The 13,717-nt window shown below is 41.0% G+C and overlaps 1 protein-coding gene and 1 long non-coding RNA gene across 20 annotated transcripts in view; both read right to left on the bottom strand.

Moving 5' to 3' along the window:
- Nucleotides 1-13,717, bottom strand: part of Npas3 (neuronal PAS domain protein 3) — an 824,148-nt gene that overhangs the window by 778,107 nt on the left and 32,324 nt on the right. The window lies entirely within an intron of this gene.
- The window catches only part of Gm51419, a 53,459-nt gene that overhangs the window by 12,531 nt on the left and 27,211 nt on the right, over nucleotides 1-13,717 (bottom strand). The window contains exon 1 of the long non-coding RNA XR_003950183.1: nucleotides 12-13,717. This exon is cut by the window's right edge and continues 27,211 nt beyond it. This is a non-coding gene — a long non-coding RNA (predicted gene, 51419). The remainder of the gene's footprint in view (nucleotides 1-11) is intronic.

The following is a 13,717-nucleotide window of genomic DNA, read 5'->3' as shown; positions in this document are numbered from 1 at the left end:
GAGGGCCAGACCCCACCCACGCTCAGCCTATGAGGGCTGACCATTATTCTTGCCTTCTTTTTCCTTAGCGTTTAATGTTCTTTCTTCCCATGTGAGAAGAAATCCTTTGATCCATTCAGACTGTTCTTGGTACACACGGCTTTACCAAAATGCTTAGTTTCTCTAATTATACTTTAATAGAATCTAGCAGCATATAGTTCCTATAATAACTTTTACATATATTGGCAATAAATCACCAAATGAAAGATGTCTTACATCTGATTTCTGATTTGAACTGTTTATATATTGACATCTTGATGTATTTTATTGAACTTGTACTTGTTGCAAATTTTTCAAGAATTTCCATTTTCTTCTGCTGATGTAGAAGTAGAGATTAATAACAATAACGAACTTTAACTGGATATTCACAGTTAAAAATTAAAAATAAATATTTTATGCATATGCTGAACTATGGTCAAACTGTTTATGTGCTCTCCAAATACAGGAAATGATATGGAATGTTCCAAATTAAGTCCTGGTAAGACCTAACAATAATAAAGAGTAATTAAAATTATTTTATGTATTCTCACTGAATATGAGTTATATAAGTCCACAAAATTTAACTCAAAAAACAAATCAAAAATTTAGTATTCAAATTTACATCTGTAACATCTATAATTTTTTCAAAATTTAAAATTCTATGCTAGCCTACTGTGGTTACAGCCATCAATTTTTATCATATGTCTTATACAGACCACAGTACATTTTTCTGTTTCGGGGGAGGGGAGTAGGAAGTCTGTAATATTAACGTAAAAAAAAATTCTCATTTTGGCATGCCTCTAACAAGAGCTCCTGTAACAGTCTGTCTGAACTCAGCCCCTACACTCAGGGATCCTCCGGAATTTTTAAATCCACCCTGGAAAATGTAACATTTTGTTAAGCAGCTGATGCTATACACACGCTGGGCCAGGCCGAGCATTCCTTCGTCCTGATGTCATGGGCCAGCGTTTGTCTCAGAAGACATCTTTTGTAATTTCAACCAAAAGGCAAAAGAAACCAGAGCTGTGAACAGACAGAGGGAGCGAGGAGGAAAGCTACTTAGAACAATTCCCTCAAAAGCATTCTGACACAAACCTGTCTATTTTTAAGTCACTCAACATGCACCCTCGAACATAAAGCCTTCCGACTTTTATGAAGTATTGTGTGTATTTTCAGACTGTTGGTTTTTAAAATATCCCTGCTTTATGGTAATGTGTCACAGGGAAGTTAGCTATAGTTTCATGAAAGACGTTTTCATTCCTGACTGGCATCTTCTCAATAGCTGGGGCCCAGGCACACCGCTCTCTTCCCGGCAAGGCCCTCTGGGCTGAGAACAGTGCGGCATTCATAACTTACTCTCGGCCCTGCGGGGCAGTGCACAGAAAAGCTTCTCTAGCCTAATGGGTTACATCACTGCAAAGTCTTCCACTTGGCCTAGGTGAAAAACATGAATGCATGCCCCATTCATTTCTCCACCTTAAAAAAAAAATCGAGTAAAATCATATCCACTCTGGAGGGGAGACCTGCATTCCCACAGGCCGGCTGGAAAAAAATGTCCGACCCTGCCCTCAATCCTCGGCAGTGCCACCACAAACTTGGTGAGCCCACGACTCAGTAGCCCCCTCAAGATGATAGTTCCAACCTGGGCCCCCACCAAATAATATTTCAAAATCATGTATGAATTGATTATTGTTAGTATCACCTTTAGATGGAGGTCACATTTTAAAAATATACTGACATGCAGTCATGGAAACAAAACCCTCCCTCTCCACTGACCTCAGCACCATAAACCAGTGCAAACAGACGGCTCCCCGGGTCCTGGCTCCACAGCTTCCTGATGGTCAGAACAAATCAGCCCCGTCCAACGCTTTTCTGAACATGCCAAATATCTGTGATTCCTTGCAAGGTAGGCACCCGGTAGTCTAGCCAAAATATTTTCTATTGAACAGAACACATTCCCCTTTCTCCTTATTAGCATATGCGTTTCTCAGCGGAACCCGGGTTAAGACTTCTGAACATTCCTACCTTTTTCCTAAAACATAAGCTTAAGTGTGGGCACATTTGTGGGGAGGAAAGCCCGTGGCTCTTATGCTCCCTGCAAATCATACAAACGCAAGTGAGCGATGTCAACTCAGAGCCCCCTGCTCGTGTCTCTGAAAGTGAGGTCCCCAAACTACCGCTACACAGTGGCAATCTGAAAGGGCGTGGCATTCCACAGAGTTCAGAATCCCCGGTGAATTCCATGTCCACTCAGGTATCTGTGAGAATGCCCACTCTATGCCCTCTCTGAATGACAGGTTAACTCACGTCAATCATGAAGCACTGTGGACTTTCTGACTGATGCCTCACTCACAGCCATCTGCCCTTGATCACGACCGTCCACCTTCTCTCACCAGCCATGCTGTGACAGAACCGTAAAGCTTCTCCTAGATCCTTCCCATGCATTATGGAGACTCAGCTGCTGACATCCAGGCCCCGACTCTAAGACCTGAGCATCCTTGTGAAACACACGTAGGCTGACTGCTTGTCCTCCTGTGAGCCCTTGAGACCGATCTCAGCCTCTGATTTCTTTCCTCTTCCATGGCATGCCCTCTCTTGGGAGTTTAGTTCCATTTCATTTGTTCAATAAATACAATCTTTCATGGACATATGTAGAAACAAGCAAATAAACGTGGAAAAAAAAAAAAAAAACCCAAAAACTTCCTCAGAAAGCCTCCACCGAAAATTCCAAAAGAAAGTCAAGTCTAAAAGAAGCTAAAAGTCTAACAGAAGTTTTTGTTTTCTAGACAAAACGTGTCTCTTTGGCATTAGACAAATGCTGCAGGAAACACTGGGGGTTATGATTTGCGTAGGAACAGCTAACACGGCAGGCAAGGCGAATCCTCCTAAGCAGTCCCTGGCTGTGGTGCTTGTGTTGTGTGGATGTCTGTCCTGCAGGTTACCGACTAGAAAGCAAAGCCCAACAGATTCTACAGCGCACTGGAGCATCTACTCAAACATGGCCTAAATTCCACGAACGTAAGACAGAGGTCATGGAGAGCTCTATTGTCAAGCCCACCACTAAGATGTGCCTTCCTCCTCACCAGCGTGTCCTTAGGTGACGATAAGCAGGCCTTGCTAAGACAGGATATTTAGACATGCCAGGACATATGGCCCCCATAAATTTTTAGCGATAATCATTATCATAATTTAAAGAACCCCCATTAAAAGGAAATCGACATAAATTGGTCCTCAAATTATTTACATCCTTCTGCACACTATACTCTGGACTTGAGGGGTTGACATCCAATCAGAGAAATCCCTCGATGCAGCCATTTTTAGGAATCGGATCCTGAGCTTCAGAACTTCTGAATGACTAAGCCAGAGCTGCAGACTCAGAGGTCATCCTTCCACAAAGTCTTTTAGGAGACAGTGGGGGGAAAAAAAATCACAGAATATTCACATGACTGAGGATAATTAATGTCAACTATTTCCACCCTATGAAAGAAAATGGGTCTTCTGTTAAGAATGAACAATGGGGACATTATTGTGGTTCCATTGTGTTTTTTGAAGAAGTTCCCATCTCAAAAATGCACGTGCAAATCCTATCCCAGGCCTCCTCAACTCACTGATACCACTGCTACAGAAAAGTTTGTGAATGCTACAAGACCTAAGCTGCTTTCGATCTAATTGTCCTTCAAAATATGACGTAAGAATGGCCTATGGAAAGCTGACAGGCAAGTACTTAGAAAGTTACTCGTCTGCGATGGGCATCCCCAAAGATCAAAGAACCAAACTAGCATTCTTTTGTTAAGAAAAGTTTATCATTCCTGTTCACACATCTAATCCTATCTGAAAGTCTTCTCATTGCATACACATTAAAAAGTTGATACACTTTCCGTGACTACATCACTGGGATCCATGTGGAAGATACGTGAGGAGCAGGATGAGACGAATCCTCGCTCCATTTTTTCACTCCAAATTCTAAGGTATAGCAAGGATAAAACTAAGCAAAAATCAGACATGGTGACTCATGTCTATAATCTCAGCACTCAGGATGCTGAGGCAGGAGGATCATGAACTGAAGGAAAGCCTGGGCTATGCTGAGACCCCATGGCAAACATCAAGGCCAAATACAAGAAGGAAAAACAAACCTAAGATAAAGTCATTCAGGTCAGCAAGATGGTTCAGCAGGTAAAGTCACTTCCCACCAGGCCTGAGGACATCAGTTTGATCCCAGGTCCCATGTGATGGAAGGGGAAAACAAACTATACCAGGTTGTCCTATGACCTCCACAAATACCACCAGCAGGCATGCCTCCCTCAGCCCTGTGTGCAGCTACATGTATACTCGATAAGTGAATATAATAATAATAAAGGATATGACTTTTAAAAGAATGAGCCATAAAAATAATTGTCATCTAAAAAACTATGAAACTCATTTGCAGAATGAGATGATAATTATGTATAAGATGTTATGGATGTGTGTAGTCAGACTTCATTTAAAAACCAAGTGGTATTAAATAACTCTTCTTCCTGTATAATATATAATGAGTCTATTTCCCTCACTAAGCATTTATAAATATCCAAATTCAGCATGGTACCACTGACATTCAGCCATTACTGGGGAAGGATGCTTCACATATATCATATAGCTTCAACCTAAAGGCTGAAATTTATAGGATCTGGCAAAGACTTTAGCAATAAAAACCAGCATATATTTTTTCTCTTTTGTACAGAGAAATATTGCACATAATGTTATTGGAAATATAAAAAGTAAGGGCAAACCTATGAAGCTGTATTCATTTCAAGAAAGGATTCATTTCCAAATGAAGGATTTCATATAAGTCAATGGCCCGCCCCTAAAAATTAGGAATATAAACTGTGGACTGTAATAAATCATTCCATCAAAATATAGCATACATATGCAAATACGCAACTTGGTGAAATAATATGTAAAAGAATTTCTAGAATCTAAGAAAATACAAAAAATACTACCTTATTTTTATTTATTTATCATATACTTAGTGGTACATGCCCACCGCCTACCTCACATACTGTGCTGGACAGCTGTAAGGATATATGCAAAATATAGTCGCAAACATTCAGGAGCTAACGGACTCTGGGAAGGGGGATACTACCTCCAATACTGCTTAATTGAAGAATGCAAAGAACATGACGCCGGGGAGTGCTCTGTGAAGTGCAGACAGGGATTATTTTACGGAACATCTCAGTTTGGAATGTGAGGACCTCGTGATTTATATTGAAAGTGAGGTGGAATGAGAAAGCAGAACATGATGAAGAACTCTTAGTCCAGTTTTAACTTCATAAGTACTGGAGCGAGAGATGGGAAGCAGCTAGGAGACAGAATGGGTCATCAGCAGAGCGCAGCTATTCAACACTCTAGAAATAGATGAGGTCACTCAGGAAGAAAGTGGGAAGAGAAGAGGAACTGGCTTGGGGTTGTCTGCACTAGTGCAATGCAGTACTGAATGCATGCTGGTTCTGCCCTGTAAGATGAGGTGCTGCTGAAACACTGACTGTCTCACCACAAGACTGCAAAGAGGCTCAGTGTTCTACAAATGAAAGATGCCTATGGTGTACCTTAACGGAAACTCTTGGGCTTGACTGAAAGGCTCAATAGATATTATTATTTTTTTTTTTTTTACTGTTTAGCCAGTTAGTTTCTGAATATTTTTCCAATCAATTATTTTTCAGTAAGAATAAAGTTTAAATGTTATTTTAATGTAAAATACAATTTACAAAGTATATGAGCAAACTTATATTACACAGAGACATGTGTGCTTAGTTAAAAACTTATTAAATGGCCTCCATGTTTCACTCCAGAGGTGGATTCATTTCATTTCCATATTAGATTCAAAGATCACTTTTCATACAGTAGTCTCAGACACATGCTCCCTTTATAAAGCCCTTTCAACTGAAGATTTTTTTTGCAAATGTAGACTATGAATGATTGTTGCTGTCATCATTTTTATTGTCCTAGCATATGAATGGATTTTGCATCTGGATTTGCTGGAAGAGTTTAGCACAGCAGGGTGGCTGGGTTAAAATCTAAATTACTAAAGTGACATTGTAATCCTGTGAACCACAGTGACGTGCAGGAGAAATGATGGCCCTGGTGAAGAGACCTCCACCATGGTAAAAGTAGAAATGCCTAGCCTTGAAGCTGCTGCAAGCCCAGGGCTAGCTCCTGGTACACAGTGGATGGCTTTCCCAGTTCTTCCCTGTCAGTGTATGACAGCCAGAGCCACTACAAACAGATAATGCTGAAGAGCCTAGCCATTTGAAAGGAGTGTGTGTGTCTGTGTGTCTGCTCCTGTGTGTGTGTGCATGTATGTGCATGTGTACTTGTGTGTGTGCATTTGTATGTGTGTACATGTACATGCATGCGTGTGTACAGTATACATGCACTCCTGTGTATGTGTACATGTGTGTGCATGTTTGTGTGTATGAGTGTGTGTATGTACATGTACATGCATGCATGTGTATGCATATGTGCCCATGTGGTGTGTGTGTGTGTGCAATTACAAAAAAATTAAATTGAAATACTTTTTCTAAATACCTTCCACAACATAAGTGGCCTGTATCATCTCTCAAGATAATAATAAATAATCAGTTTATTTCAAATTTAGAGATCCTGGCCTCGATTCAAATTCATGGCAGTTATAGAAACCAATGTTCCGTGCCTTGGTTCAGGTGGCAAGCATTAAATCTTTTTCCAGCTGTCATGCAACAACAACTTTAATACAAATTAGCACTGCCAAACTCAGTTTCCTGGGCTCACAGGCCCTTGATACTCGTCCGTGAATTTTATTCACACTATGAACTGTGCGCTTTTTGAAAGCATAACATTTGAAAAGAAAAACCTAAACAAAATACAATTTAATTATTCCCAATTCAGTAGTCTAATATACAATTCACTACAAAAAATTAATAGCCCCTTTTGTTATTTTGATTACTGTGAAAGTTAATCATTATATCACATAGGAGAATATTCCTATATGCAAATTCCAATTCTAAAACTGCAATCCTTACTTCAAACTGTTTACATTGAATAGAGATTTGTCAATCAATACTAATTCAAAATGTAGGGTCTGTTTAGTATCTCGGAGTTTCTAAGTCAGATCTTTCCACCAGCCTGGGAACACCAGACAGCACCTCCTCTTGTCACTTAGGAAAGCCCCAGTAAGCATGGACTCTGAAGCTCCGATAATCTCTGGGAAGGCTTCCAGCAAGGGAGGATCTACCAGGAAAACACTGTTTCAGGCTAAGAGTGTATTCCCCTAGTATCTTGTATTAGCTCTGAATTAAGATACTTCAGAGGAAGGTACAGTGACAGAGTAGTTTTAGCCAGATATGTGATGTCCCAAAATTGTGATCCTCTGGTCAAATTCTAGTAGTCACAGAAACTACCAAGCTGCCTCCAAACTGGCATAATAGACTCCTTATATTTTAAAAACACAATGTCGTAACAAATCAATTGGGTGATCTTATACCTTAGCTAGCCTGGTAATTGCTTTTCTAAATATCCACTTCAAATCCTATAAATTGGGCAATGTAACACAAAAACTTCCTCTTGTGTTGGCCACACAGGCTTACTTTTTCCTTGTCTCAGAAATCCTAGATTTTTATACTCTTAGATTAGAAATCATGAGAAAAAAGTATGAAAATTTTAAAGCAAAGACAGGCTTGGGAAGATGCCATTTCTTTAAATGTTTATTTCAATTTAATGCAGAGCAAATTGGGAATATACTCTATTGCAGGCTATGGCCCAAATAAAGATGTCATAATAACAGCCCACATATATGCATGGTCCTTTGAAATGCCCTCAGATGTGTCAAGTGCAGAGGTTGTTATAAGACAGACATGGCTGAGACTCCTCATATAACCTGAGACCATGAGCCCTACTGCTCCGTAGTATACATTAAGGACAATGAACCTACCTTAGGTGTTTACAAGTGTTAAATGAAACAACATGTCTCACTCAGCAACACATGCATACATACACCTGACTATTACTTCTGAATCTTACTAAGTTCTCACAACCATGCTCTGACATTAGTGACATCACAGTGGCATCAGCCTAGGCATTAGGACCAGAGCTTGTTTGGGGGTATACAGCCTTTAAGTGGCAGACCCAAGAGTATTTTAAAGAAGAAATCAGAAATGAGCAGAATGATAGCAAGAGTGATAGTGTGTGTACTGAATGCCGACAATTCGGCAGACCCCACATTAAGTTCTTTGAGATACTGACCAATTTCATCCTTCTAAAGTTGCTAGGAGATCTGTATGTCTCCATCGTGTAGATGAGGGAAACTGAGGCTCTGAACACTAGGGCACTTTTAAATGATTCAACAATTAGTTCTTAGGTTGTTGCAATGTCTCAGAAATTATAAAATACAGGATTCCTGACCTCAAAACTCCTAAAAGACTCATAACTAAAGATCACCTCAGAGCCCAGGAAATCAGCCTGAAAGAGAATGCAGCCATCCCAGACATGTTGCCTTATGATAAAAAGAACGGCCAGCCACTGGGAGGTCTCTCTCACCAGTCTCTCATGGAGCAGCTACCAATTCTCTTGTAGGAAACAGTAAAACAAGACACACAGTCTTGTGTCTAAGAATAACTGGAAAAAAAAACAAGTCTAAGGGAGTAGAAACTAGACACTCATTGAACACCTCACATGCCAGAGAGCCAGCTCCCTCCTGGGAGAGCTCTGGCTCTCCCTCTACCCAGCTAACCACCCCAGATAGAAGCATCCTTCCTTCCGACCTGCACTTGAGACAGAGCTCCCTGGCAGAAGCAGTGTTCTGCAGAACTACAGGGGCTCCGCACAAGAAAAATACGAGGGAAACACCAGACCTATGTCCCTGCTCACTCCCAACAGTGAGTCTGGGCTCCTTCCTGGTAAGGTGGCCGGTGCATGTTTCTCCTAAAAGGCCAGGGCCCTGTCATTGCATAGGAATTAACTAAGAAGAATGCACTCACAGCAGCACAGGGGAAAGCTTTTGCCTCTGGGTCTAATCTCTTCCTTAGCATGTGAGCTGACTCTTGGCAAGATTTGTCTTCCAGGTCTTTAAGCCCCTACCTGCAGGTCTGTGAGCTAAACAACAGTAATAGCATTGCCTGCAAGAGCCACTGTGAAGACTAAATCAGACAATCAAGTGCCCGACACAATGCCGGCCACACTCGGGTGCGGTAAAGGTTACTGGTGGGTTGCTATATTATTCCCCTCTGTCAGTCCTCTCCAATTGACCCCAACCCATGCAACTATAACACTGAGCATGCTGAGGCAGAGGCTATCACTGAGATAAAAAACTGGAGGCTTGGGTTAGGTTTTGATTTGCTTTTATGATGATATACATATATGTGCACATTGTGTATGAGTGTACATATCCACACAGGCATACATATTCCTATGCTTGGAACTAAACCAGGGTCTTGCACATACGAAGATGTGCCACTGGGCTACATCTCCAAACTCTAGAAATAAACTCTTTAAATAAGAAGCAAAAATGAGTCTCATTGCTTGAGACACACTACCTGTGCTACGTAGCTCTTAAAAGATTGGAAATACTGCCAAGTGGTGGTAGAGCATGCCTTGCCTTTAATCCCAGCACTTGGAAGCAGAGGCATGTAAATCTCTGAGTTCAAAGCCAGCCTGGTCTACAGAGCAAGTTCTAGGACAGCCAGGACTATAGAGAAACCCTGTTTCAAACAAACAAATAAACAGATCTGACTATACTGACAGAAAAAGCTCAAACTTTAAACCAGTAGCTGTATATGATGTATGACGTGTGGTGTGTGTGTGTGTGTGTGTGTGTGTGTGTGTGTGTGTCTGTGTGTCTGTGTGTGTGTGTGTGTGTGTGTGTGTGTGTATGTGTGTGTGTGTGTGTGTATGTGTGTGTGTGTGTGTGTGTGTATGTGTGTGTGTGTGTTAGGAACAATACCTCTAGTTAGCAATGGCCCCATGCCTTCTGGGTTCTATAGTGTGGTTTAAAAAATTCAAACTAGAAAGAGGCAAAAACCTTGTTGCCAGCTCTAGTTAAGGAAAATGGACTGTATTCAAATTGGAGGGGGAGCATGGATGATTTTAGTGATCATCACCTTAAAGTATCTTTTAGAGTATGAAATTATGTATGGAAACACAATGAAATCTTATTTTACTTTGAATGGAAAACTTTATAGGGAAAGGTCTTCCATGAACAGAGAAGAAGGAAGTTCAACCCAGGCTTAAAGCCAAAACACAAACAGTCCTGGAAAACGTGGGTTTCTTCACACCCTTGCTGAGTGGCCGTTCATCATCCAATCCTAACAGCTGGACTGAGACCTGGGCTCTGATGATGCTATCTTCGTTCTTCTCTGCTGATTTCTGAGTAGGTGGTTGTTTAAATGCCAGCTTCCCTCCCCCCCCCCCCCCAGCATTCCCTGCACAGCCCACCACTGCTCTTCATCGTGGGCTCTGCCCCACATACAGATACTCAGGAAGGCAGCATTGAGTAGTGTTGATCTCTAAATGAAAAACAATTAAGGAACAGTAAACGTTTGCACACTGCTAGACAGAAGTATGGATTCAGGCCCTGTCAGTCGTTTAGAGCAGTGATCTCTCAGCATCTTTGATCTTGCAGCACTCTTGGTAAAACAGTTTATACAACAGGCCTTTCATATGTGCATCCAAGTCTACACCTAAATTATAAAGATGCACAATTGCACTAATGTGCATGTGCTATAAAAGACAATCAAGAAGTATAAGTCTTAAAATAAATAAAAAAAAAGATCCATTACTCCATTTCTGAACCAAAATTAGTCTTGCTAAAAATTTCCTGGAGTGCACACATCCAATTTTGGAGTCCCAGGATTTTAGTCCAGAGCAGGTAAGATGTCCAAGACCTAGTCTAAGAGATGCCTTAGTTCCCCTTATACATCACTTCCTGTCTACAGGCTTTTATCAGAGTGGATTCTGGGACCCTCCTCTGTCAAAAATCACTTAAGATTCCTAGTTCCCCCTTGCAAGCAACTTAATAAACCAGTAGGTCCATGGAATTTGTGTTTATCAAACACCCTGAAGGATATTTCTGTGCATTAATGTTAACCAGTGATGTAGCAAATCACCTCGACCTGACTGCTCTGGCCCTCCTCAGTTACAGTGCCCAAGACGACCAGGTGGGGCAACGTTAAATGTAAGGCTACAGTGGCTTTGCCAAAATGCATGTGCGTGCGTGTGTGTGTGTGTGTGTGTGTGTGTGCACATGCACCATGCACACAGACACACACACACACACACACACACACACACACACACACACACACGAACATATACCACCAACAGTAAACCACCAAAGAAGAGAATCACCTGTAAGAGAGAGGTGAGCTATATAAACAGAGCTATTTGCTGCTTCTCGTTTACTATAATGGCTGTCAGGACTCTAGCATCTGTTGAATTCTTCTTTTGGACAGAGTACTTCACATTCCAGTATTTCAAACTGTGTAACTAAAAAATAATAATAATAATACCATGGGTTGGGGGTTGGCTGGAGAGACTGCTCAGTGGTTAAGAGCATTGGCTGCTCTTGTAGAGGATCCCAGGAGATTTTATTCCCAGCACCCACGTGGCAGCTCACAACCACCTGTGACTCCCATCCCATAGGGTCGACGTCTTCTAACCTCCACAGGCACCAGGCATTCGCAGAACACTCAGACCTACACACAAGCAAACCAATCATACAGGTCAAATTAAAAATATAAAAAATAATAAAGGTTTTATCTATATAGTGCTTTAGTGAGAAATGCAAGTTCCCTTTGGCTCCATGAGAATGGCTTTATGATTTAAAAGTTGTAATGGTGCTTCTTATAGATCTGCTGGCAAAGTCAACAAAAACAACCGTGACAGAAAGAAGTGACAAAAACAAATTCCTTCTGGAAATGGAAAACAAAACAAAACAAAACACAATGCACACCTCCTCCAATGGAGGTCAGGAGCCATGTAAGTACGACTGATAATTCCCTTGGTTGATGGCCTGGAGAGTCCTGTGTCCCGATGCCTTCCTCCACCTTAGTGTCCCAAGCTATGGTTGCAGCTTTGCACTGCACTTCTGTTCATGTTGTGCAGTAGAAAGCTTGCCCTCTATCAGTGTCTTCTCACAGACAAACCTAAACATCATGATTGATCACCTCCCAAATTCTGACAGATCACTTTATTAATCACACACGCTACCTATCAAGACTTATTCTCATAGCAAACACTAAAGAAAACTCTTTAGTCTGTTCTTCCTCTTGTATTTGCCTCTGATCTTCTTTCGGCAGTCTACATGGTCTAATGAGGTCTGCATGGCCTAATGATAAGGAAAGTTTGCCAGTGGCACTGTTCTGACCATCGAGAGGGAAGTAAAGTCAGTTTGTAACTTTGGAAAGAGAGTTTACTTTCTGATTAAAAAAAAAAGAAAAAGAAAAAGAAAAAGAAAAAGAAGAAAAAGAAAAAAGTTTGAACGTGGCTGTCCAGCCCCTTGCTTCACACTTTATGCTTTGAGGATTGACAAGACAGATATTGGGTAACCATAGGACAACAGGCAAGAGGACTTCGAGAGTGAGGCCTCTGTTGTCCTCGGGGGTAAAAGTCAAGTCACCTACCTTTATACTCCAGAGTATTAAAAGGCATAAGTATTTGCTTAAGCCATTCTGGGATCACTTCCCTTACTCAAGAATACAGTTCTGTTGTTGTTGATGATGATGATGATGATGATTTTTTAAATCTGTAGGACATTAGCTCTGAGATGCATTATAGATATCAAATTCCAGAACAGCATATGAACTGTACATACCCTCCTGTATAGTTAAAACATATCTACTCAATAGATTACTTGCTTATTATATTTAACTGAAAGTAAATGTCCTATAAATTATTACTATATGGTCTTGTTCAGGGAATAACAAGGAAATAGGCCTATACATGTTCTTTACATATATATGCATACTATGTTTTTAAAATGCATTATTCTTAACATTTCTGGTCACACTGCCTCCTTATAGAACCACAGATACTAAATCCCCAGACTCCAGACACAGAGGGACTGTGCCGTCCTACAGGTCAGGCTTCCAAACTCAGATTTCAGTGTTACCTGACACCTGAATTCCTCTTCCTCTGCTGCTGTACTAAAATACTTCCTCTATACCCTGGAGTTGCTTGTGCTATCAGTGCCCCCATTCGCACCACCCTCCACTCTGTTCCTTTGGGGTCATACAGAGCACTCAGTCCATTGGCTGGCAATCACAGGTGCTCAGTTAGTTACAAACTAAGAAGGAAGCTAATAATACAAAATATCGTCCTTTGTGACCTAGATGACAACAAATTCACTCATCAGCTCGTGCATGTGCTGCTGTGGCACCTCTGTCTGTACATTCCATAGAAAAAACGCCATTCATTTGGTCCTCAGCTCTAACTGACCACTTACTATGTGCAGGACATACACTGTGCACCACAGAACAGGCCCTGACTTCAAATAAAGTAAATTATGGAAAATAAGATCTCATATAGAGAATGAAAATCCATTCCCTTAATGTATGCCCTAGCTGCTCCAGATGTCAGCACTTGAAGTGGTTATTGAGTATAGGTGTCCTTGCTGCAGAAATGACATTCAAAATCCAAAAGTTGCTTGTAGAACAACAAATAGATTTTCACTTACAAGCAATCCAAAACTAAAAAA

This window comes from Mus musculus, chromosome 12 (genome assembly GCF_000001635.26).
Source record: "Mus musculus strain C57BL/6J chromosome 12, GRCm38.p6 C57BL/6J".
NCBI classification, from domain to species: Eukaryota; Metazoa; Chordata; class Mammalia; order Rodentia; family Muridae; genus Mus; species Mus musculus.
Note: the sequence above shows the minus strand (reverse complement) of the source record. Positions and strands in the feature narration are given on the sequence as shown.